Here is a 26,764-nt window from a genome sequence, read left to right as displayed (position 1 = left end):
CCTGCAAAATTCATGATTTCCTTGTTTTTAATTGCTGAGTAGTATTCCATTGTGTAAAAGTACCACAATTTCTGTATCCATTCCTCTGTTGATGGACCTCTGAGTTGTTTCCAGGTTTAGGCTATTACGAATAAGGCTGCTACAACCAGGGTTGAGCAAATGTCCTTGTTGTATATTTGAGGATCTTTTGGATAAATGCCTAGGATTGGTATGGCTGGATCTTGAGGAAACGCTATTCCTAGTTGTCTGAGAAAGCAGCAGATTGCTTTCCAGAGTGGTTGTACAAGTTTACAGTCCCACCAGCAGTGGAGGAGGGTTCCCCTTTCTCCACAACCTCTCCAGCATGTGTTGTCCCTTGAGTTTTTGATCTTAGCCATTCTGAGTGGGTGTAAGGTGAAATCTCAAGGTCGTTTGATTTGCATCTCTCTGATGACTAAGGATGTTGAGCATCTCTTTAAGTGTTTCCTGCCATTCTATATTCCTTTACAGAGAATTCTCTGTTTAGCTCCGTTCCCCATTTTTTTAATTCGATTGTTTGATTTATTGCTTTTTAAATTCTTTAGTTCTTTATATATTCTGGATATCAGCCTACTGTCAGATATAGGGCTAGTGAAGATCCTTTCCCACTCAGTAGGGTGTCATTTTGTTCTCACAACAGTGTCTTTTGCTTTACAGGAGTGTTTCAGTTTCATGAGTTCCCATTTATTGATTGTTGCTCTTAGAACCTGTGCTGTTGATGTTCTGTTCAGGAAGTTGTCTCCTAGGCCAATGAGTTCAAGGCTCTTCCCCACTTTTTCTTCTAACTGATTTAATATGTCTGGTTTTATGTTGAGGTCTTTGATCCACTTGGACTTTAGTTTTGTGCAGGGTGATAAATATGGATCTATTTTAATTTTTCTGCATGTAGACATCCAGGTGGACCAGCACTATTTGTTGAAGATGGTGTCTTTTTTCCATTGAATGGTTTTGGCTTGTTTGTCAAAAATCAAGTACTCATAGGTATGTGGGTTTATTTCTGGCTCTTCTATTCAGTTCCATTGATCCTCCATTCTGATTCTATACGAATGCCATACAGTTTTTATTACTATTGCTCTGTAATACAGATTGAGATTAGGGACAGAGATACCTCCAGATGATCTGTTTTGTACAGGATGCTTTTGGAAATTCTGTAGTTTTTGTTTCTCTATATGAATGGAGAATTTTTCTTTCAAGGTCTGTAAAGAATTGTGTTGATATTTTGATGGGAATTGCATTGAATCTGTAGATTGCTTTTGGCAGGATGGACATTTTCACTACGTTAATCCTAGCAATAATGAGCACTGGAGATTTTTTTCATCTTCTGATACCTTCTTCAATTTCCTTCTTCATAAACTTGGAGTTTTTTTTCAAACAGGACTTCCACTTGCTTGGTTAGAGACACCCCAAGTTACTTTATATTATTAGTGCCTATTGTGAAGAGTGTTGTTTCCCTGATTTCTTTCCAGCCCTTTTGTCTTGGGTATACAGGAGGGCTTCTGATTATTTTGAGTCAGTTGTATATTCAGCCACTTTGCTGAAGGTGTTCATTAGTTGAAGGAGTTCTTTGGTTGAATTTTTGGGGTCACTCATGATATACAATCATATCCTCTGCTAATAGTGAAACTTTGACTTCTTCCTTTCCGATTTGTATCCTATTGATCTCCTTTAGTTGTCTTATTACTTTAGTTAAGAATTCAAGTACTATGTTGAAGAGGTATGGAGAGTAGGAAGCCTTGCCTTGTCCCTGATTTCACTGGGATTGACTTAAGTTTCTCTCCATTGAGTTTGATTTTGCTTATAGGCTTGCTGTATATTGCCTTTACTATGTTTAGGTATGTGCCATGTATCCCTGATCTCTCCCAGACTTTCAACATGAAAGGGTGTTGAATTTTGTCAAATGTTTTTTCGGCATCTAAGGAGATGGTCATGTGGTTTTTCTCCTTCAGTTTGTTTATATGGTGAATTACATTGATGGTTTTCCATACGTTGAACCACCCTTGCATGCCTGGGATAAAGCCTACTTGGTCAGGATGGATGATAACTTTTATGTGTTCTTGGATTTAGTTTGCTAATATTATATTGAGTATTTTTCATCAATGTTCATAGAGAGATAGGTTTGAAGTTCTCTTTTTTGGTTGGGTTTTTGTGTGGTTTAGGTATCAAGGTGACTGTGGCTTCATAGAATGAGTTTGGTAATATTCCTTCTGTTTCTATTGTGTGGAACAGTTTGAAGAGAATTGGAGTTAGTTCTTCTTTGAAGGTCTTGTAGAATTCTGCACTGAAACCATCTGGCCCTGGGCTTTTTTTGGAAGAGAGACCGTTGATGACTACTTCAAAATCCTTGGGGGATATTGGACTATTCAATCTTTCTACCTGATCTTGATTTTGGTAGCTGGAATCTATAAAGAAAATTGTCCATTTCCTTTAGATTTTCAAATTTTGTGACATTATAGGCTTTTGTAGTATGACCTAATGATTGTTTGGATTTCCTCAGTGTCTATAGTTAATGTTAGTATTTTGGAATACAACCTGTTAGTTACCCATAGACCTATGATGTCATCATGTCATGGCCACACCTGGAAGGTGTGGTTACCTTCCGACGTAAAGGGCCTACCCCGACATGTTGTCCCTCTCTTGTCCCCTCTCTCACTCACTTACTTTCTCTCTCTTACTCTCTCTCTCTCTCTCTCTCTCTCTCTCTCTCTCTGGGGCACCCCCTTTCCTCCTCTCTACCCCACCATGTCACGCTACCCACATCTTCCATATTCCTCCTAATAAACCTCTCGCAGAGAATATCATTTGTCACCCTGCTTCATCTATTTTTAATTTATAACATCGGTGCATTGGGCGGGAATCAAACCTGGGGCAACTGCTTGGAAGGCAACTATACCACCAATGTTATAAATTAAAAATAGATGAAGCCTCTGTAGGGGCAGGTGCTCCACTTGGCAGGATCTATGTAAGAGAACTATTCTTTTTATAGCTAATTAATGTTTTTTATCATGAAAGGATATAAATATATCAAATGCTTTCCTGTGCATCTGTATGTGATCAAATTTTTTTTAATCTTATTTGATCAATCAACTTGACATGATTTGAATGTATAGAACAAGGCATTAGAATAAGGAAGAATACATATTTTCCTAGAGGGGAAATAAAACATAGTGCATATTATGGGCCTTTGTATAAGTTTCTTGTTTCATTGTTGCAATTAAATACCTGACAGAACAACTTAAAAAAAGGGATTTGTTTCTGTTCACAGTTGAAAGGTATAGTCCACCATGGTAGGGGATCCATGACAGTAGGGACTTGAAGAAATTGGTCAACTTGCAGTCACAATCAGACAGTAAAGAGTGACAAAAGTTAATGTTCAGATCAGTTTCTACTTTTGTTCAGTGCAGGACTCAAGGCCATTGAATGGTACCACCCAAATTTAAGGTGGATCATCCCACCTCAATAAATATAACTTGATCATCTTTCACAGACATACCAAAATATTTATTTCTATAGGATTGTAAAGTATAATTTATTAACTTTGTATTCCAGTTCTAGCACCCTCCCTCATCTCTTCCTGCACCCAACCTCCCTCCCTCTTCCTCCCCTATCCCTTTCTCCTCATCCAATGAGAACGGAAGTCCTTCTCCCTTACTGTATGACCCTAGCTTATCAGGCCCCATTAGGACTACCTGGATCTTCTTTCTCTGTGGGCTGCCTAGGTGGCCACACAGGGCAAAGTGATCAAGGAACAGGCAAATGAGTTCATGTCAGAGACTGTCTCTTCTCCTCTTACTAGAGGAACCATATGGAGACTGAGCTTTCTGGGCTACATCACAGAAGGGGGTCTAGGCCCTGTCTACACACAGTCTTTGATTGATGCTTCAGTCTCTGAAGTCCCCCCTGGGCCCTGTTATTTTGGCTTTGTAGGTCTCTTTGTTGGCTTTTGTCCCCACCAGATATTTTATATCCTCCTTTTTCCATAAGACTCCCTATGCTCTCTCCAAAGTTTGTCTGTGAGTCTCTGCATCTACTTCAATCCCCTGCTGGGTGGAGTCTTTTAAAGGACATCGGTCATAGGCTCCCATCCCATTCCCTCTCTTCTAGTGCTCTTGGTGTATATACTGTTTTCCCTTCTTAATGAGAATTAAGTGTCTACCCTAGGGTCCTCCTTGTCATTTAGCTTCTTTAGGTCTGTAGGTTTTAGAATGTTTATCCTATGTAATATGTCTAATATCCACTCATAAGTGAGTATACACAATGTGTGTCTTTCTGCTTCTAGGAACCTCACCCAGGATGATTTTTTCTAGTTCCATCAATTTGCCTGCAAATTTCACAATTTCCCTGTTTTTAATAGCTGAGTAGCATTTCATTGTGGAAATGTACTACAATTTCTATATCCATCACTCAGTTGAGGGACATCTAGGTTGTTTCCAGGTTCTGGCTATTACGAAGAAAACTGCTACAAACATATTTGAGCAAATGTCCTTGTGGTGTACTTGAATATATTTTGGATATATGCCTAAGAGTGGTATAGCTGGATCTTGAAAAGCACTATTCCTAATTGTCTGAGAAATTACTAGATTGATTTAGAAAGTGGTTGTGCAAGTTTGCATTCCACCAGCAATGGAGAAGGGGTCCCCTATATTTGGATTGGGTTATTTGGCTTGTTGATATTTAATTTCTTGAGTTCATTATGTATTCTGGATAATGGCCCTCTCTCATATGTAAGGTTGGTAAAGAACTTTTTCCCAGTCTGTAGGGGGTTATTTTGGTCTATTGACGTTGTCTTTTGCTTAACAGAAGATTTTCAGTTTCATAGAGTCCCATTTATTCATTGTTGATCTTACAGCCTGAGTTCTTTGGGTTCTGTTCACGAAGTTGTCTCCTGAGCTAAATCTTCAAGGCTCTTTCCCACTTTTTCTCCTAACAGATTTAGTCTTTCTAGTTTTATTTTGAGGTCTTTGATCTAATTGGACTTTACTTTTGTTCAGTTTGGTAAGTATGGACCTATTTGCATTTTTCTACAAGTAGCCATCCAGTTAGCCCAGCACCATTTGTTGGAAATGCTGTCTTTTTTTTTTTTTTTTTTTTTACATTTTATGTTTTTGGCTTTTTTGTAAAAAAAAAAAAAAATCAGGTATCCATAAGTGTTTAAGTTTATTTCTGGGGTTCTTTCTTCACTTCCATTTATCGATCAGTCTCTTTCTATGCCAGTACCATGCAGTTTTTATTCCTGTCGCTCTATAGAGAGCTTGAAATCAGGGATGGAGATACCTCCAGAAGTTCTGATAGTGTTCAGGGTAGTTTTAACTATTCTGTTTTTTTGTTTGTTTTGTTTTTGTTTTGTTTTGTTTTCTTTATGAAGTTGAGAATTGTTTTCTCAATGTCTATAAAGAACTGTTTTTAATTTTGATGGAAATTACATTGAGTCTGTAGATTGCTTTTGGTAAGATGGCCATTTTTACTGTTAATCCTGTTGAGCCAGCCATGAGCATGGGAGATCTTTCCATCTTCTGATATTGTCTTCAATTTCTTTCTTCAGAGACTTGAAGTTTTTTTTTCACACAGGTCTTTCACTTTCTTGGTTAAAGTTACACCAAGGTACCGTTTATATTATTTGTTACTATAAAGGGGATTGTTTCCTTATTTTTTGTTTCTCGGCCAGTTTGTCTTTTTTGTACAGGAGGGCTTCGGCTTTTTTAAAAATTAAATTTGTATTCAACCACTTTGCTGAAGGTGTTTTTCAGCTGTAGTAGTCTCTGGAGTCACTCATCTATACTATCACATCATGTGCAAATAGTGATACTGTGACTTCTTCCTTTCCAAATTGTATTTCTTTGATCTCCTTTAGTTGTCTCATTACTCTAGCTATGACTTGGAGTGAGAAGCCTTGCCTTGTTCCTGATTTCAGAGAGATTTATTTAAGTTTCTCTCTGTTTAGTTTGATGTTGGCTATAGGCTTGCTGTATATTGCCTTTACTATGTTTAGGTATATGTTTTGTATCCCTGTTATCTCTAAAACTTTAAACATGAAGAAGTATTGGATTTTGTCAAGTGTTTTTTCAGCATCTAAGGAGATTATTATGCTTTTTTTTCAAGTTTGTTTACATGGTAGATTATATTGATGGATTTCTTTTATATTGAAACACTACTACATGCCTGAAAAGAAGCCTACTCGGTCATGTTGGATGATATGTTTTATGTATTTTTGGATTCAATTTTTGAGTATTTTATTGAATATCTTTGTCTTAATGTTCATAAGTGAAACTGGTCTGAAATTTCTTTTTTTGTTGGGTCAAGGTGACTGGTGGCTGGTAATATTTCTTCTTTTCCTATTTTGTGAAATAGTTTGAAGAATATTGGAATTAGCTCTTCTTATTAGGTCTTGTAGAATTCTGGGCTGAAAATATCTGGCCATGGGCCTTGTTTTTAGATGGGAGAGTTGTTATGATGATTTCTAATTCTTTTGGGGATACAGGATTATTTAATTTATTTATCTGATCTTGAATCAACTTCAGTAAATGGTATCTACCAAGGAAATTCTCCATTTCGTTTAGATTTTCAAATTTTTCTATGTATAGGCTTTTGAAGTAGAACTAATGATTCTTTAGATTTCCTCAGTGTCTATTGTTATGTCCCCCTTTTCATTTCTGCTTTTATCAATTTGTATAGAGTCTCTCTGACTTTTAGTTAGTTTGGTTAAGGGTTTATCTATCTTGTTAATGTTTTCAAAGAACTATCTCTTGGTTTCATTGATTCTTTTAATTGTTCTCTGTTTCTAATTTATTGATTTCAGCTCTGATTTTGATTATTTGTAATTGTCTACTCATCTTAAGTGTGCCTGCTTCTTCTTCTTCTTCTTTTTTTTTTTTAGTGCTTTCAGGTATGCTGTTAAGTTGCTTGTATGAGACTTCTTGAATTTCTTTATGAAGGCACTTGGTGCTACTATGGATTTATCCCTTAGCACTGCTTTCATTGTGTCACATAAGTTTGTATAAGTTGTGTCTGCATTTTCATTGAATTCTAGGAAATCTTTAATTTCTTTCTTTAAATCTTCCCTGACCCAGTCAGTTGTCTTTGAGTAGAGAGTTGTTCAGTTTTTATGCCTGGGTAGACTTTTGCTATCTCTCTTATTTGCTAAAGAGTAGTTTTATACCATGATGATCAGATATGATATAAGGGATTATTTTAATCTTCTTGTATGTGTTGAGGCTTGCTTTCTGTCTGACTATATGCTCAATTTTAGAAAAGGTTCCCTGAGGTAATGAAAAGAATATAACCTCTTTTGTGTTTGGGTAAAAAGTTCTATAGACATCTATTAGGTCCATTTGATTTAATACCTCTGAAAGTGTCATTATTTCCCTATTTAACGTCTGTCTAGATGATCTATCTCTTGGAGAGAGTAGAGTGTTTAAGTCTCCCACTATAAAGGTATTGGGATCGATGTGTGATTTAAGCTTTATCAATGTTTCTTTTACAAACGTAAGAACCCTTGTGTTTGGGGAGTAGATACTCTAAATTATGATGTCCTCCTGGTGGCTTTTTTCTTTGATGAGAATGAAGTGTCATTCCCCATCCCTTTTGATTATTTTTGGTTGAGAATCTCTTTTATTAGATTCTAGAATTGCCACTCCAGCTTGCTTCTTTGGTACCTATGCTTGGAAAACCTTTTCCAGCCCTTTATTCTGAGACAATGTCTATCTTTGTTGCAGAGGTGTGTTTAGAGAATATAGCAGAATATTGGATCCTTTTTCTGCAACTATTCTGTTAGTCTGTGACTTTTTATTGGACAGTTGAGTCCATTCATGTTGATAGAGAATAGTAAGCAATGATTGTTAGTTCCTTTTATTTAGGGTTTGGTGGTGATTGTGTGTTTCTGTGCTTGTTTTCTTTTGCTTTTGTGTTGTAAATATATCTTTATCCTGTGTTTTCTTGGGTATAGTTGATCTCGTTGGGTTGGAGTGTTCTTTCTAGTATCTTCTGTAGTTCTGGGTTGCTGAATATATATAATCTGAATTTATTTATGTCACGAAATATTTTGTTTTCTCCATTTATGTTGATTGAAAATTTTGCTGGTATAGTAGTCTGCGTTGGCATCTGTAGTCTCTTAGTTTCTGCAGTATATCAGCCCACTCAGTTCTGGCTTTCAAAGTCTCTGTTGAGAAGTCTGGTGTGATCCTGATATGCCTGACTTTATATGTTACTTGGTCTTTTTTCCTTTTCATATATATATACATATATATATATATTTCTGTAGATTTACTGTTTTGATTATTATGTGGTAGAAAAAGTGTCTTTTCTGGCCTAGTCTGTTTGGTGTTCTGTAAACTTCTTATATGTTTAAGAGCATCTCTAGAGTTTTCTGAAATTTCTATGATTTTCTTGAAACTATTTTCTGGACGTTGGAGCCTGGAATATTCTTTTTTATCTATTCCTATTATTCTTAAGTTTCTTCTTTTCATGGTGTCTTTGATTTTTTTCTATGTTTTGTGCCAGAAAGGTTTTCTCTTATGGTTTCTTTGAGATATGTTTAAATTTCTATAATTGTACCTTCAGTGCCTGAGATTCTTTTCTCTATCTCTTGTATTCTGTTGGTGATTCTTAACCTTGTGGTTCCTGGTCTCTTCTGTTAGTTTTCCCTTCCAGGGTTTTCTTGATTTGTGTTTTCTTTATGGATTATAATTATGTTTTCATGTCTTGAACAATTTTATTCATGTCACCTGTTTGATTGTGGATTCCTGTCTTTCTATGATGGCTTCTATTTTTGCTTGCTTCCTTTTTATGTATCTTGAATAACTGCATAATCATATATTTTAGATCATTTTCCTGTGTTTCAAATACATTAGAATATTCTTAGATTTGGAGGGATTCTGGTGAATCCATGATGTCCTGGTTTTTGTTAATTGTATTCTTATGCTGGCCTCTAGCCATCTGGTTGTCCATAGCCTTGACTATTTGTTCTTGGAGCCTGTACTGTGTACTGGTTCCACCTGACTCTGGAGTGTCAGTAGTCTGCAGATAGATGTCCAGGACCTTAAGAATGGGTTTTGGAGATTCAGAGGTAGCTAAGAAAGGGAGAGCACTCTGCTGAATTCACTGTTTCTGCTGGCTCACTGTTTGTGACCCATTTATGTCCGGCAGCTGAGGAACAGGCAGAAAGATCTCTGAGCCTAGAACTGCTCCATTACCCCACAGGTTTTCTCAAGTTTGTAAACAATGAAGTTTGTGTCCTGTGCCTAGCCAATCGCTATTGGTGGTTTGTTCACTGTTTCTGGCAGAGGTGGGTCAGGCATCTGGTGAGCAGGCAGAATGGAACTGTGCCCCACCCCACCTCTTAGTACTGGAAGGTATACACTACAAAGAAAAGTGAGAGTGACCTCCACTAAGCTGCAGTGAACAGGAAGGTATCCACAGATGATGGGCTTGGGTGGGTAGCCTTGGGCTGTGGCAGTGCAGGGCAAGAACCCTGGATTTTTTTCAGGTATTAGCTGGGTAGCCTGAATATGGACCTTCATGTTTCCCCAAAGGTTCTCCTCTCACCTGAGAAACACAGAAATCGGTGTTTGGAGTCCACAGTATGGTCTGCCGGTCACTGTGCTCTCACTATTGAGCTGCTATTCAGATACTCTGTGTGGTTGGTGTTGCGACCTTTGATACCTCCTCTACAGGGGTTCTAATCCAAAAAAATTGACAATAAAGACTAATCATTAAAGAAACAAAGCATCACATTCATTATTATAACATCCAGTGAAAGTATATCCATAAATTTTCACAAAAAGCAAAACAAAAATGGTAGTATATCTCGATATTCAAAAAATATATCTGAAAAAAACCTCTGAATATATCAGATAAATAAAAATTCTGCACTGTATTTCTTTTTTTTATAACTTATCTTTATTTGATGTACATTAGTGTGAAGGTATCAGGTCCCTTGGGATGGGCATTACAGTAATCAATTCCCAGCACCCACTGTCAGTAATGCCCACATTAGTGTGAAGGTATCAGGTTCCTTGGGATGGGAATTACAGACAGTGGGTGCTGGGAATTGAACCCAGGTCCTTTGGAAGAGCAGACAGTTCTCGTAACCACTGAACCATTTCTCCAGCCCTGCACTGTATTTCTATATACACCTTGGGTCAAAGTATAAATGTGATTAGAAGTTTAACACTATTTTGAGCTAAAAGCTTCAACTAAATTGATACAAGAAAAACCAATCCTTCATGTTCTATTTAAATGTAATTGGGTATACAAACTAAACTAATATATATATATTAGTTTAGTTATATATATATATAATAACCAAAGAAAAAGAAGTGATCAATTTGATAGATTAGGGAATGGAAGAGGATCAAGTTAGCTATAAATAGCTGGAATAAAAAAGGAAAAGAGGATGGAGTGATAAAATTTCATTTCAATAAAAAAATACTTTCAAAAAATAGAAAAAACATCAAATCAATGAGTATCCATTTTTCTAGACAGTATTTAAGAAAGATTATTTCAGATTTGGCTTAAAACAAAAGACAACAACAATGTGTGTTTATAAATGTAACATATGTGACCAGTTATATGCTAATATGTATTATAAGTATATAAAAATAATAATATAAGTGTAAAATAAATTTTTATTTTATTGAAATTATTATTAAAAATCATGAGGCCCTGTATTACTGTGTAAACAAATGAAATGTTCAAGAAACATCATTGGGATATGAACTCAGTAGCTGGTTCTCTGATCATCTGCCCCTGATGGGGGAACAGCCTTACCAGGTCACAGAGAAAGTTAGTGCAGTGAGTCCTGATGAAACCTGATAATCTATGTTTAGTTTGTATACCTGAAGTTCTAATCAGTTCTATGTGCCTGTGTTAATTAATTTTGTCATTGCTCTGACCAAATACTTAAAAAAATAAGTTTATTTTTTTTTGGCTTAAAGCTAATGGAAGTTGGTAATTTAAAGAATTCAGAAAAGTCATAGTTACAGGAATCTGACATTCATACATGGACCACAGTCAGAAAAAAAGCAAGAGCATCCAGTGCTCAACTGCTTATCTCTGTTTAGTCCAACAGAGTACATAACCATAATTCTATTAACACACTCTAGAAAGTGTGTCACCGACATGCTTAGAGATTGTTCTTCCAAGGTGATCTTAAATATAATCAAGTTAACAAGATAACTAACAAAAGAAGCTATGAGCAGAAATAAAATGAAAGAAAAAACTTTATTGTCACTTGCAAATACTAAGGAGTCCATAAAATATGAACAAATAAGTGTTTGTAGAAAATCCTAAAGATGTGATGTATCTCTTCGTAAATAAAAAGTAGAAAATAATGAGAAACTAAAAAAAAAAATTATATCAATATGCCTGATCCTAAGTAAGGGGATCCATCTAGAGCCTATATGACTTCAAATAGAAAGGAGAGAAGGTGTTTTATTTTTCAGGTGACTAAGGCACCTGAAAATGGACATTGTTACTTTGATATATTGTTGGGAAGCAAATGAAAAGATGTTATGGATATCCAGAGGTGATAAATAAGCGTGATTTGAGAAAAATAGCAATTTACATGCAATTTTTAGCTTCTTCTACTTATTTTGTAGTAAGAAAAGATTATTTTGTGTGCAGATCTTTGTTCCTTGGAACTATAAGAGGGTACATATGTATTGGCTCAGAAAGAAAGATTTCACAAACAAGAATTACCAAGGTCTTGCGTCATCTAAAGAAAAAAAATAATTTTAAGTATAATTCCAGGTCAAAACTAGAAATAAATAGTCAAAAATACAAAAGAGGACAACTGTAAAAGCTCTTTGAGTAACAGAAACTGGTTGCTGGACTCAGAAATACTTTAGGTCTCTAACAAAAAAGAAAAGAAGAGTGAAAACATTACCTCAAACATCAGGTCAAGCAAAAACTAAAAACAAGTGTTGTCTTTAACCTCCAATTCAGCAAAGCACACATCAGTTACTACATTTTCATAATACCTTTCCCTTGTATAGTAAGGAACTCTGCTCATTAATCATGGGTCAAGACAAAGAGAAAAAATAAGGATTTATGTATTCATGGACTGTCCTTACTGTTCTAGCTCTACATCCATGCTCATTAGTGTTAATTGTGGAAAAAGAACGGGAAAAGACAGTATGAGATTTTTATCATTCTTGGACAGAATCATTTGTATTTAAAGCTGTATATAAAATCTGAAGCCCATTAACAACCTTCATTGTAGTAATTTAACAAGACTATAAATTAGATAAAAATAATATTAAATGAAATTGTAACATTGTAAATATTGTAAATTAGAAAATCAATCTCAAAATAATTAGTTTATATTTTTAAAAGATAAGAATTAAATCAGACATTAAATGGCTGACTAAAGTAGTCTACTGCACTGTTTTCTTGAGTTTGAAAGACTGATTAATAGAGTAACTTTGTGCTTATCAAGTATTAACACACAGAAAAGAAAATGCATGATAAACCAAGGAAACAAACAAACCAAGAACAATAAAAAATGGTTTAGATTAAGCCTACGTTGTTAACTAGTTATTTATCTGCATTTATTTAACAATTGTTATATGTCTTTAACTATTTCATGTTACAAAAATTTATTCTCATAATTCATTTTAATTTTTACATGACCATATATCATTGTTCATTGCATCAAGTTCTAAACACATTCATTAAATACAACATTGACCCATTATAACACATAGATTTAAAAAGTTAGAACAACATTTTTATTAAAATAAAATCATTACTGTTTGGTTATATAGCATTAGTGAATATCCACAAATGTAAATTCTTCTAAATATTTTTGATAAACTGAGATGGAAATGTAATATTCATCTTTCAAAATAGAATGTCAAGTTTAAAAAAATCATTACATATGTTTTGAGATTATAATATGATTACTCCATTGTTCTATCTACTTCCTCTTTCTATTTCTTAGCATATGTTTCCCTTTTCTTTCAAATTCATGACTTTTTCACTAACTATTGTTACATACATGAATTCATGTATGTGTGTAACATGTTGAGTTTTTCCTGTTTTTCTTTTTCATTTTTGACAGTGTAATGTAATTAAACTTCTCCCTTTTCTGTCCTCCATCAGATCCTCTCATATAACTCTTCTTGCTCTCCTTCAAATATATGCCTCCTTTATTTATTATTATGATATGTAACATATGTACATATATATTCATAAATATATTCTTAGTCTGTACAGTGTTACTTGTCATATATTTTCAGGGCTGACCATTTAATATTGTATAACTTCTTGATATGTTCTTCCCTGAAAAATATGATTTCTCTTGTTCTCAGCATTCCTGAGTTTCTTTTAATTCTTTGTGTAGGTGAGGTTTTCTAGTCTTTCTCCCATTTGCTTTGGCATGTCTACTGTTGCTGTTCTTAGTCTGCTCATGTTTAGGTGATGATGGTGGTGAGACTTTATGGATGTATCTTTTGGCATTTCCAGAAGAAATAATATCACAGCAAACTCCTTGATCTTCTACTTCTTACAATTTGTAAAACTTTTCCTCCATTATCTCTCCATTGTTTCTCTAACACTCTCACTCTATTAAAAAGAGAAGTTTTTTGATGAGGGTAAAAATATGCTCAAGTATTCAACAAGGACATTTGCTCAATCATGTTCATAGAAGCTTTATTCATTTTTTTAATTTAATTTTTTTTACAACAGAAAAAATTCAGGAAAAGTGTTATGTGAAGAAAAATATTAAAATCAAATGGAAATGGAAAATCTAACTGTGAAACACAGTTGATTATCAAAATTTTTTTTTATCATGTATGGCTCTGTTCACTGTCTAAAGCCAAAGACTGCTTGGCTAGCTTCTTTACATTTATTTTCTTTTCTATTTATTTATTTTTATTTTTTATTTTTTTCTATTACCATTTATTTTATTTTATTTTTTTTATCAGTTACATTTTATTAACTCTGTATCCCAGCTGTATCCCGCTCCCTCATTCCCTCCCAACCCCACCCTCTCTCCCTCATCTCCACCGTGCCCCTTTCCAAGTCCACTGATGGGGGGGACCTCCTCCCCATTCATCCGATCCTGTTTTATCAGGTATCTTCAGGACTGGCTGCAAAGCCCTCCTCTGTGGCCTAACAGGACTGCTCCTCCCTTGGGGGGTGAGGAGGTCAAAGAGCCAGCCATTGAGTTCCTGTTAGAAATAGTACTTGTTCCCCTCACTATGGGAAACCAATTGGTTACTGAGCTACCACAGGCTACATCCGAGCAGAGGTTCTAGGTTATATCCATACATTGTCCTTGGTTGAATGTCAATCTCAGAAAAGACCCTGTGCCCAGATATATTTGGTCCTTGTGGAGCTCCTATCCTTTCCCCATCATACTAACTCCCCTTCTTTCTTATGATTCCCTGTACTCTGCCAAAGGTTTGGTCATGAGTCTTTGTATCTGCTTTGAAAACACTGCTAGTTAGAGTCTTTCAGATGCCCTCAGTAGACTCCTGTCATACGTTCAATGCACATCCCATCTGTCTTTCTAAATGAGGATTGATCATCTTACCCCATGTCTGCTCTCTTGATTATCTTTTTAGGTGTATAGATTTCATTATGTTTATCATATCTTATAGGTCTATATAAGTGAATATATACCATGTTAGTCTTTCTCCTTCTGGGATATTTCACTCAGAATGATCTTTTCTAGATCCCACCATTTGCCTGCAAATTTCATGATTTCCTCCTTTTTGATTACTGAGTAGTATTCCATTGTGTAAAAATACCACAATTTCTGTATCCATTCCTCCACTGGGCATCTGGGTTGTTTCCAGGTTACGGCTATTACAAATAAAGCTGCTAAAAACATGGTTGAGCAAGTAACACTTTTGTGTACTTGAGGAAACTTTGGCTACATACCTAGCAGTGGTATAGCTGGGTCTTGAGGAAGCATTATTCCTAATTTTCTGAGAAAGTGCCAGATAGCTTTCCAGAGTGGTTGTACCAGTTTACATTCCCACCAGCAGTGGAGAAGGGTTCCCCTTTCTCCACAACCTCTCCAGCATGTGTTATCACTTGAGTTTTTCATCTTGGCCATTCTGATGGGTGTAAGGTGATATCTCAGGGTCGTTTTGATTTGCATTTCCCTGATGGCTAATGAGGATGAGCATTTCTTTAAGTGTTTCTCTGCCATTCGATATTCCTCTGTTGAGAATTCTGTTTAGCTCTGTTCCCCATTTGTTAAGTGGATTACTTGGTTTGCCACTTTTCAGCTTCTTTAGTTCTTTGTATATACTGGATATTAGTCCTCTGTCAGATAAAGGGTTAGTGAAGATTCTTTCCCAATCTGTAGACAGTTGTTTTGTTTTGATGATGATGTCCTTTGCCTTGCAGAAGCTTTTCAGTTTCATGAGGTCCCATTTATTGATTGTTGCTCTTAGAGCCTGTGCTGTTGGTGTTCTGTTCAGGAAGTTGTCTCCTGTGCCAATGAGTTCTAGGCTGCTCCCCAATTTTTCTTCTAACAGATTTAATATATCTGGTTTTATGTTGAGGTCTTTGATCCACTTGGACTTTAGTTTTGTGCAGGGTGATAAATATGGATCTATTTTCATTTTTCTGCATGTAGACATCCAGGTGGATCAGCACCATTTGTTGAAGATGCTGTCTTTTTTCCATTGAATGGTTTTGGCTTCTTTGTCAAAAATTGAGTACTCATAGGTATGTGGGTTTATTTCTGGGTCTTCTCCTCAGTTCCATTGATCCTCCTTTCTGTTTTTACGCCAATACCATGCAGTTTGTATTACTATTGCTCTGTAGTACAGCTTGAGATTGGGGATGGAGATACCTCCAGATGATCTGTTGTACAGGATTGTTTTGGAGATTCTGGGTTTTTTGTTTCTCCATATTGCCCCGACCCGCGGGACCTAGTTATTCATGGGGGCGAAGGGGGTCAATCCTGGAAAAGATGGGCGAGAGAGAGAAAGGACACAAGCAGACAGTTGCCAGTCAAGTGTCAGCTTTATTGAGCTTTGGTGTTTCTTTTAAAGCACGGTTCTGGCAGGGCGGGGGAGAGGGGCGAGAAAAGGGAAATAGTAGTGGAAAAATACCAAGGCCCTTGGTGGGAGGTCCCCAAGGCTAAGAAGGTGGGGTGAAAGGTCATAAGGCCCAAAGATAATATCTGTGGTCACGGATGTGTCCCAAAGCAAACAGTTTCGGGAACAATGGGTCGTAAGAAACTATGGCCTGCTGACCTCCGGTGCTTATCTGGCAGGCCAGGCTCTTAGGGAGGGTCCCAGGGCTTAGTTCCCAACATCTCCTCCCTTTTTATCTCTTTAAAATGAGGGGACCCTTTAGGATTCTCAGTGAGCATAAAAAAGGCATTTTGGAAGAGCCAATTTGTATAGCCTACTCGGGGTTATCCACACAAGCAAGTTTTGGAGGCCACGTTCCCCAAAGCAGGACGTCACCACCATTGTCGACAGTCTATGCCACTTCTGGTGCAATGGGACAAAACCCTCAGAGTGCCAGGGCCATAGACAGCGTATATCAACAAGTATGGCGGGCATAAGTCCTCATTATGATCAGGGGCACAAACGGGGTCTGAGCCTGGTGGAAGGCAATGCTTGGCCATTACCCGTCATTGGAGCAACCTCCTCTTATTGCGAGGCTGTCCTGTCTTAGGTGGGCGAAGACTGACTTGCACACAACTGTCACTGACTTACCAGACCGCACAGTTTGTGAAACTGTAATGCATTAACTCTCCTCAGAAAGAATGAGGGCCAACCCCGAGTTAAGAGCTACAAGACATTTGTTAAATATGTATGAATTAATTTTAACGAAATTGGTCAGCCAATTGTGAGAATCGTAAAGGGTCCAGATCTAGTTGGGAGAGCGGCCCCAGAACTTCCATCTTGGGCCAGGGGATATTAGGGTGGAGAAATCGAGGGGGCAGGAAGCTGGGGCATCAGGTGGAAGCTCTAGGGTGGATTCTTCTTCTCCAGCCAGGCGATGGTAATGGACTTCGATGGGCTTGATTGCAGAGCTTACCTGGTTCTTAACAAAGTTTGTGAGACGATTAAAGGCCCAAGGGCCAAAAGAGAGGAGCAAGAATAGGCCCATGAGGGGGCCCAAGAGACTGGGAAGGAGGGTGGAAAGCCATGGAGAGGTGGTGAACCAATTTTGATACCAGGATTCTGGTTGTTCTCGAGCCTGTTTGCGTTCTTCTAGGCTCTTTTTGACATTATCTAAGCTGTTTTTTACCAATCCAGTCTTATCAGAATAAAAACAGCATTCCTCTTTAAGGGCGGCACAAAGGTCTCCCTCTTTTAGAAAAACTAAGTCAAGGCCTCAGCGGTTTTGAAGAACTACTTCAGAAAGGGAAGCCACAGAATCTTTAAGATTTTGAACTCCCTCTAGGATTTCACTCAAGTCTTTGTCAATAGTCAATTGGAGCTGGGAGAAATGTTGTTGAGAGGTGACCATAGAGGCAATACCAGTTCCAGCTCCTGCGGCACTCAAACCCAGAAGTACAGTAAGGGTAAAAGCAGTTAGGGGCTCTCTCTTTTTTATAGGTATGCCATTATCATAGAAAAATAAAAAATTATCGGGGTCATGGACAAACAATCGGGGAAGAATAACAACAACAACACAATAGTCTTTTTTATCTATAAAATCCTTATTAATAATATAGGTAGTAAGCCCTGTGGAGCAAGCAAGGTAAGTATTATTCGGGGCTTTTGTATAAGAAAATGTTAGATTAACAACAATTGTCTGATTACAGACTGATTGTAATGGTCGCGGGGGGAGCATGTTGGGCCCAACAAGGCAGTAGCCGAATCCTGAAACCGAACTAAGGGTAAGGCCTCCCTCAGGGGGGGGCATGCCAAAGTAAGTCAGCAGTTTCATTGGTGGGGACAGGGCCACTCATCATGGCTATCCCCTCATAGAATGGCGGAGTAGGAGAAAAACAGATCCAACATTCATCATAGGCAGGGTTATTGGTGTTATGAATTGCCTCTAGAGAGGCATTTACTAAGGAAAGGATAAGATCTGTGGAGCTCATGTGTCCCTTAGGGAGAGTAGGCAGAAAAGGAGTCGGTCCAGAAGGGGATGATAAAGTAGGACTGAGGGTAACCGGACTAGGAGCAACAGGAGGCTTCGGTTGAAGGGCAGGGTTGGGACCTATGGCGGCAGAAGCTCTATTGGGAATATTTTGAAGCATTTTAATCTTAAAAGTAAGTCCAATATCCTTTTCTGACATATATAGCCGAAGACCCCACTCATAACCTCTACCGGTACAGGTTTGTTTTTTGCCCTCTCCTGTAAAGGAGATTACAAGGGGATTGCACCATCCCTTTGTAGTTGCATGGGCATTAGGCATTTACACGGTTGTTTTAATTGGTCCGGGATGTGATTGGGGGTCGCACCAGGTTAGCGGACTTTTCTTTTAACAATTATGTAATCCCAGCTGGAGGAAGGTTGCCAATAGGTATCCCCAGTGGTCTCACACCCCCAGGAGGCACAGAAATAATCGTCAGCCCATCCACATTTATGATTGAGACCCTTGTTTCTATGATTTCCTGGGCAAATATTGATTCCCAACTGGCCATGTAAGTCAGCTCTTTCAATATCATTGCGGCAGCCAGGAACTATAGGACGGCGTGCCTGTAACTGAGGGGCGGGTGATCCCGGACGGTAAAGGACCTCTGCCGTTCCCCAGTCGGGGTGAGCCCCAAGGGCAAGGGCGCAGTGATCAACCTCCAGGTTAGGCCAATGTGGCGAGGCTCCGGTGTAAGAGCTGGAGTTAACTATATCTCCAGCCTGATTTTTAATAATCTAGGTATAATTATAAATTTGATAAGGGGAAGGGGCACTTACCACCAGCCGGGCTACAAGCAGAGGCACGAAAATAACAAGGGGGCCAAGCATTTTCTGTAATTAAGCACAATTAGAATTTTTCCTCAGGGGTTTCCCTGGGAGGATTTACCAACTTTATTAACCTCTCGGGAAGCCATCTGGCACTCTGTTCCTTGGAGTCATATATGCAGGCATGTCCTTTACCCCATATTAATACAGGATCGGGACCAGACCATTTATAAGTCAATGGGTCTTTCCACATAGCCTGTGCATAGGTGTCAGATGTTGAAGGGTGCCAGAATCTATCAGCTGCAGTTTTATCATGCTTTTCAAGGGTAAGGAAATTTAAAACAAACAAGGCATGATTTAAGAGGGTTTTATGATTTCCTGTTAGAGGATATAGGATACCTTCAGAGTGTTGTAACTTTTGGATCATGTTTTTAAGGGTCTGATGTGCCCTTTCTACTATGCCCTGGCCTTGTGGGTTATAAGGTATGCCAGTAAGATGTTTGATTTTTAACTGGGCACAAAATTGTTTAAAGCCATTGCTGGTATATCCAGGGCCATTGTCTGTTTTTATAACCTTTGGTAGGGGCATAAGGGTGGAACAGGCCAAAATGTGGTTTATAACATGCTTAGTAGCCTCTCCAGTCTGGAGGGAGGCAAAAATAAACCCACTAAAGGTATCTATAGATACATGGATGTATTTTAATTTTCCAAAAGGCGAATAATGAGTAATATCCATCTGCCAAAGTTCTCCCGGTGTAAGGCCTCGGGGGTTGACTCCCAAGTGAGGCTCAGGCAGGAACACCAAGCAATTTTTGCATTGGCGTACAATTTGTTGCGCCTGATCTCTCGTAATAGAAAACATTTGTCGGAGGGTCTGAGCATTAAGGTGATGCAGGTGATGGGCTTCCTGGGCTTGTAACAGAAGGTCGGGTTGCTTAGGCAACGTCGCGAAGAGGGTTAGCTTAGGCTGAGTAGCTTGATCCACTTGGTCATTGCCCTCACTCAGAGGTCCGGGGAGCCCTGAGTGGGCCCGTATATGTCCAATAAAAAAAGGATGCAAGCGTTTTAAAATGAGGGATTGTAACTTTGAAAAGAGGGGGGAAGCATTTGTGGAGGGCTTGACACATGGGACAGTCTCTAGAAGTGGAACAGATGCAGCAACATAAGCACTATCAGTGTAGAGATTAAAGGCCTGATCTGTAAGAATCTCAAAAACTTTTATAACAGCAACTAATTCTACCAATTGGGCAGACGAAAAATCTGTCTGTGACTGAAACACCTGTCCTTGAATACTAAAGGCAGCAATTCCTGAGGAGGAGCCGTCGGTGAAAACCAACGTGGCTGCGGGGATGGGAGAAAACTTGGTCCGTGTTGGAAAAAAGACAGATTGCCTATGTAAGAACTGAATAAGTTTATCAGCAGGGTAATGGTTATCAAGTCTCCCCTGAAAGGAAGTGCTATTGACAGCCCAATCATCAGAGGTATGAATCAGCCACTGTATTTGGGAGGAATTATACGGTGTGCAGACAACATCCGGGTCTTTTCCAAAAAGTTTAAGGGATGTTTCTCTGCCTTGTCTAAAAATTTGGGCAACCAATGAGGGATAAGTGGAAAGAATTTTAGAGGGAGATGCTGGAAGATGAATCCAAAACAAGGGTTTAGTTTGCCACAAGAGTCCAGTAGGCATAAAAGTTGTGGGGAGGATTAGTAGCCAAAGTGACATTTTTGGTGAATAATATCCAACATTTTGATCTTGTATGGCCTTTTCTACTATGTCCAAAGACTTAATGGCTTCAGGTGTAAGCTGGCGAGCAGAAGCCGGGTCAGGGTTTCCCCGCAAAATATTAAAAAGGGGTTTTAGCTCCCCGGTAGTAAGTTTTAAGTAGGGCCTAAGCCAATTTATATCTCCCAACAATTTTTGGAAATCATTTAAGGTTGCCAGCGAGTCCCGTCTAAATTGAATCTTTTGGGACAGGACATGGTTGGGTAAAAGCTCAAAACCAAGAAAGAAATAAGGGGGGTGAGTTTGAACTTTTTCAGGGGCTATTTGAAGTCCCAGCTGTCGGAGTACAAGGATTAACTCTTGCCCAATGATCTGTAATTTAGTAGCGTCTGGCCCTGCCAATAAAATATCATCCATATAGTGAATGAAGTATGTGTCAGGATACTTTATCCTAAGGGGATCGATAGCCTGAGCAACATACTTTTGGCAGAGGGTGGGGCTGTTGGCCATTCCCTGGGGCAAGACCCTCCATTGAAAGCGGGGTGACGGGCCAATGCAATTAACAATAGGGACACTAAAGGCGAAGCGTTTGCAATCCTCGGGGTGAAGGGGAATACAGAAAAAACAATCTTTTAAATCAATAACCAATTTTGTGTAACCTAGTGGAATGGCTACCAATGGGGAAAGTCCTGGTTGAAGCGCCCCCATTGGCACCATGGTTTTGTTGATTTCTCTAAGATCGTGGAGGAGCCTCCATTTTTCCCCCCTTTTTTTTTGTATGACAAATATGGGAGTGTTCCATGGAGAAGTAGAAGGCTCAATGTGTCCAGCAGAAAGCTGTTCCTGCACCAACTGCATGGCTGCTGTTAATTTTTGCTGAGGAAGGGGCCATTGATCAACCCAGACAGGGGAATCACTTTTCCATGTTATTTTATCTGCCTGGAGTGCAGGGGGAGCAATGGCCCTTAGGAAAAATGTGATTCATAACCAAGGCCTGTTTGTGTGAATTTTGGGGCGACTGAGATGGGATCAGGCGTTCCCTGATTATTTTTTCCCAAGCCTCTTCCTGGTATAAATCCTTGTTTAAGCATTTGTTGAGTGACTGCTTCTGAGGGGCTAAACATAAGGACCCCCATTTGGGAGAGGATATCTCTTCCCCAAAGATTAACAGGGAGCCGGGGAACTATAAATGGCCGCACATGTCCAATGTTACCTTCAGAATCTTCCCAAGTCAGTAGCTGGGAGCTCTGGAGGGTGTTAAGGGACTGACCTATGCCCTGAAGTTGAGTCAAGGTTGGTTGTGAGGGCCAACCAGAGGGCCAAGCCTTTTGTGAGATTACCGTGGAGTCTGCTCCTGTATCTAAAAGGCCCTCAAAAGTTTTTCCATTAAGTTTAAGTTTTAGGGTGGGTCGCTCTCGAGTCATCTGTTGGACCCAGAATATATCAGATGACCCAGGGACAGAGGCTCCTCGAGAAGGGCCTAGGGAGGGAGTAGCCGAATTTAGAGGCAGAAGGAGGGCCTGGGCTAAGCGCTGTCCCTTGATAATTGGGAGGGGACCCCGCGCACTACTGGCCAAGATTTTTATTTCTCCAGTATAATCATTGTCAATTAAGGAAGGGAAAACAGTAATACCCTTTAATGTACTGGAGGCTCTGCCTAGAATTAAATAATAAGTCTGTGGGGAGGGGCGGTCCAAAGATCCCTGTAGGGATAATTTGGACCCCATCTTCAGGAGTTAGAATTGAGTCGGCGGAGGCACAGAGGTCCAATCCTGCACTCCCGGGGGTGGCCCTGTGAAGGCAGGCGACTGACCTGGCACTGACTGTGTTGGAACCTGATCGTGGCATGGCTGGCTTATCCCTGAGGCCGGCAAGAAATTGATCGGTTGAGGGGTCCGGGGCTGACCCCTCAGCATGTTTCCCGCCCTGGGAGGGAGGGGGTTGCCTGAGATACCCATTTGGGAGTGGCACGTATTAGCCCAATGTTTACCACGACGGCAGCGAGGGCAGACTGTTGTGGGTAGGGGCCGGGTAGCCCCTGTCTGGCTCAAGGCTTGAGGCTGGCCTTGTGGGCGCAAGCCTGAAGCCTCCTGTTGTGACACTGGCATGCAAAATGGCCCGTTTGTCCACATTTAAAGCAGGAAAATTTGGAGCCGCTAGGCTGTGCGGATGCTCCCATAACCAGATTAATGGCCTGAGACATTTTATGTGTAAAAGTGTCTACCTCTTGGCACAAGTGGATCATGTCAGGAAGGTCTTTATCTTTATGTTTGCCCCGGAGGGCGGCCTTGCAGGCAGAGTTTGCATTTTCAAATGCCAATTGTTTGAGAAGTTTGTTTTCTTTTTGTTCAATTTTATCTGGTCCCAATGTTCTCTCAGCTGCCTCTAAGAGGCGACCAACAAACTCAGAGTAATCCTCATTACTTCCTTGGATAATTTTAGTTAAAGGTGAGAGAACATATCCTTTTACAGGGATAGCACGCCAAGCTGCCAATGCAGCGCCATGGGCCTGGGCCAGGAGCCCCAAGGGAAAGCCCTGTTGTACCTGCTCCGAGGCATATTTTCCCTGGCCCGTTAATTTATTAAAAGTCCATTTAAAGGAGGGTTTTTTGACATTTTTTAGATTATTATTAGCCAAGGTACGGCAACGATCGTACCAGTCTGCCTGCCATGCAAAGAAGTGACCTCTAGTTAAAACTGATTGAACCACCGTCAGCCATTCACCAGGAGTTAGGAAGCCTCCCTCCGCCATACTTTCCAACAGGGAGATGGTAAAGGGAGCGTTAGGCCCATAAGTCCTGACAGCTGAGTTAAGTTTTCTAATTTTTTGAAGCGAAGCCGGCGATAATCACCGGGCTCGCCCATGGGGGAGTCACAGTTTACTATTTCCTCATCCTCAGTATCATCAGTTTCGCTTTCGCCAGAGGAGCCGTCAGCCTCAGACTGGGGAAGGGGAGTTGAAAGAGGGGTAGAGGCGTGAGGGGCGGCCAAAGACCCAGACCATTGGTCTTGACGAGTCTGAGAGCGGGTATTTACAGGAAAGGCAAGCTGGGGAGGGATTTGAGTTGAGGCAGGATTGATCGGAGGGGTGACCGGAGAAGGTTCAGGAGGAAGCGGACTTGGAGGTATGGAAGGAAAAGGGTTTGTAAAGTCTGAAAAGCGAGTCGTGAGACGGGAGAGTTGTTGTTGAAGATGGTGGATTTCTGCAAGGTCCCTGACCTGGGCAGAGAGACGAGATCGAATTTCTGAAAGGGAAGTTGAAGGAATAGTTGGGAAGGTTGGCAGAGTAAGAGGAACAGTAGCGGGGAAAGGTGCAGGGGGAGCAGAGGTGAGCAGGGGATCGTCGTCGTGATAATGGGTGGCCTCATCCTCGAGGGTTGCAGCGTCTCCAGGATTGAGGGGGTCAGGATCTTGAGAGGGAAGGGGCTTAGGGGGTAGCGGAGAGGTCTTAGGCTTAGGCTTTTTGAGAACAGGGTTAATTAGAGGAGGAGATTTATCATAGGGTGGAGGTTCAGAAACACTAGCAGAAGGCATAGAGGGATAGAGTTGAGGAAGACTAGAGGGACTGGAAACAGAAGCATCAATTAGGGAAAATGATGCAGAAGCACGAGAGGGGGGGCGAGAAGGAGGCCAAGAGGGAGGCTGAGAGGTCACTGGCGAGTTTTGAGTAGAGGAAGCGAGACAAAATTCAGCAACTGAAAGGAGCTGGCGTTTGTCAGTATCATTGTCTGCATCCTGAACAATATCTCTAATTATTCCCCAGAACGAGAAGACTGTGGGACTCAGGGCATCATTTCCTTCGGCAGTAAGTTTTTGGTTAAGTTCCCTACCAACCTTTTGCCATTTTTTAGGATGAATAGTAGGACCATCTATCATAAACCAGGGACATACTTTATCAATAAAAAGAAAGAAATTTACCAAGTTTTTTTTCTTAACCCGAATTCCTCTCTCTCTGAGGGAGGTTTTTAATTCCTTAACGAATGAAGCCTCCTTAGACAAAGAGTGGCCCATCTCGATAGGACAGAAGTGTAAAGCTTACCAGGTCATGTAGTCTCTCCGAGTCAGAGGGAGCTGATCACGCTTGTGTGGTTTCGAAGGCCTTCTTCCTCGCTTGAGGGTCCGTCCGGAGAGACCCGTACTTCGAGCCCCACGTTGGGCGCCACTCTGCCCCAACCCACGGGACCTAGTTATTCGTGGGGGCGAAGGGGGTCAATCCTGGAAAAGATGGGCGAGAGAGAGAAAGGACACAAGCAGATGGTTGCCGGTCAAGTGTCAGCTTTATTGAGCTTTGGTGTTTCTTTTAAAGCACGGTTCTGGCAGGGCGGGGGAGAGGGGCGAGAAAAGGGAAATAGTAGTGGAAAAATACCAAGGCCCTTGGTGGGAGGTCCCCAAGGCTAAGAAGGTGGGGTGAAAGGTCACAAGGCCCAAAGATAATATTTGTGGTCACGGATGTGTCCCAAAGCAAACAGTTTCGGGAACAATGGGTCGTAAGAAACTATGGCCTGCTGACCTCCGGTGCTTATCTGGCAGGCTTAGTTCCCAACACCATACGAAGCTGAGAATCTTTTTTTCAAGGTCTGTAAAGAATTGAGTTGGTATTTTGATGGAAATTGCATTGAATCTGCAGATTGCTTTTGGCAGGATGGCCATTTTCACAATGTTAATCCTACCAATCCATGAGCACAGAGATCTTTCCATCTTCTGATATCTTCTTCAATTTCTTTCTTCAGAGACTTGAAGTTTTTCTCAAACAGGTCTTTCACTTGCTTGGTTAGTGTCACCCCAAGGTACTTTATGTTATTAGTGGCTATTGTGAAGGGTGCTGTTTGCCTAATTTCTTTCTCGGCCCTTTTGTCTTTGGTATACAGGAGGGCTTCTGATTTTTTTGAGTTGATTTTGTATCCTGCCACTTTGCTGAAGGTGTTTATCAGCTGGAGGAGTTCTCTTGTTGAATTTTTGGGGTCGCTCATATATACTATCATATCATCTGCAAATAGTGACACTTTGACCTCTTCCTTTCTGATTTGTATCCCCTTGATCTCCTTTAGTTGTCTTATTGCTCTGGCTAGGACTTCAAGTACTATGTTGAAGAGGTATGGAGAGAGTGGGCAGCCTTGTCTTGTCCCTTATTTCAGGATTATTTAAGTTTCTCTCCATTGAGTTCGATGTTGGCTATAGGCTTGCTGTATATTGCCTTTACTATGTTTAGATATGTGCCTTGTATCCCTGATCTCTCCAAGACTTTAAACATGAATGGGTATTGGACTTTGTCAAATGCATTTTTAGCATCTAAGGAGATGATCATGTGGTTTTTCTCCTTCAGTTTGTTTATGTGGTGGATTACATTTATGGATTTCCGTATGTTGAACCACCCTTGCATGCCTGGCAGCTTTATTCATAATAGCCAGAATCTTGAAACAACCTAGATGTTCCTCAAACAAATAATGGATACAGAATTTGTGGTACATTTACACAATGGAATACTACTCAGCTATTAAAAACAAGGAAATCATGAAAGTTGCAGGCAAATGGATGAAACTAGAAAAGATGATCCTGAGAAGGTATCCCAGAAACAGAGAGACACACCTAGTGTACACTCATTTATAAATGTATATTAGCCATATAATACAGGATAAACATACTAAAATCTACAGGCCTAAGGTAGCTAAACTATAAGAAGGACCCTATGGAAGATTCTTAATTCTCATTGAGAAGGGAAAACTGAATAGGAAATAGAAGAGGCAGAAGAGAGTCACCATGAATAGAGCCTATCACAAATGTTCTCTAAAAGACTCTACCCAGCAGGGGGTCGAAACAGATGCAGAGACTCACAGCCAAACTTTGAACAGAACACAAGGAGTCTTATGAAAGAAGGGGGATATAAAAGTCCCTGGAGAGGACAGGAGCCAATCAAGGAGACCATCAAAGCCAAAAACAGCAGGGTTCAGGGGGACTGCAGAGACTGATGCATCAACCAAAGACCATTCTTAGTGAGGGCGTACACCCCCCTCCTTTGTTGAAGCCCAGAGAGCTCAGTCTCGGTGTGGTTCCCCTAGTAAAGGGAGAATAGACAGTCTCTGAAATGAACTCAGTTGCCTCTACCTTGATCATGTCACCATTGTGTGGCCATGTAGGCAGAAACAAGGATCCAGAAAACAAGGATCCAGGAAGTCCTGATGAGACCTGATAGGCTAGAGT

The sequence above is a fragment of the Meriones unguiculatus genome, chromosome 1 (genome assembly GCF_030254825.1).
Source record: "Meriones unguiculatus strain TT.TT164.6M chromosome 1, Bangor_MerUng_6.1, whole genome shotgun sequence".
Taxonomy (NCBI): domain Eukaryota; kingdom Metazoa; phylum Chordata; class Mammalia; order Rodentia; family Muridae; genus Meriones; species Meriones unguiculatus.
The sequence above is the reverse complement of the archived record's forward strand: the minus strand, read 5'-3'. Positions refer to the sequence as shown.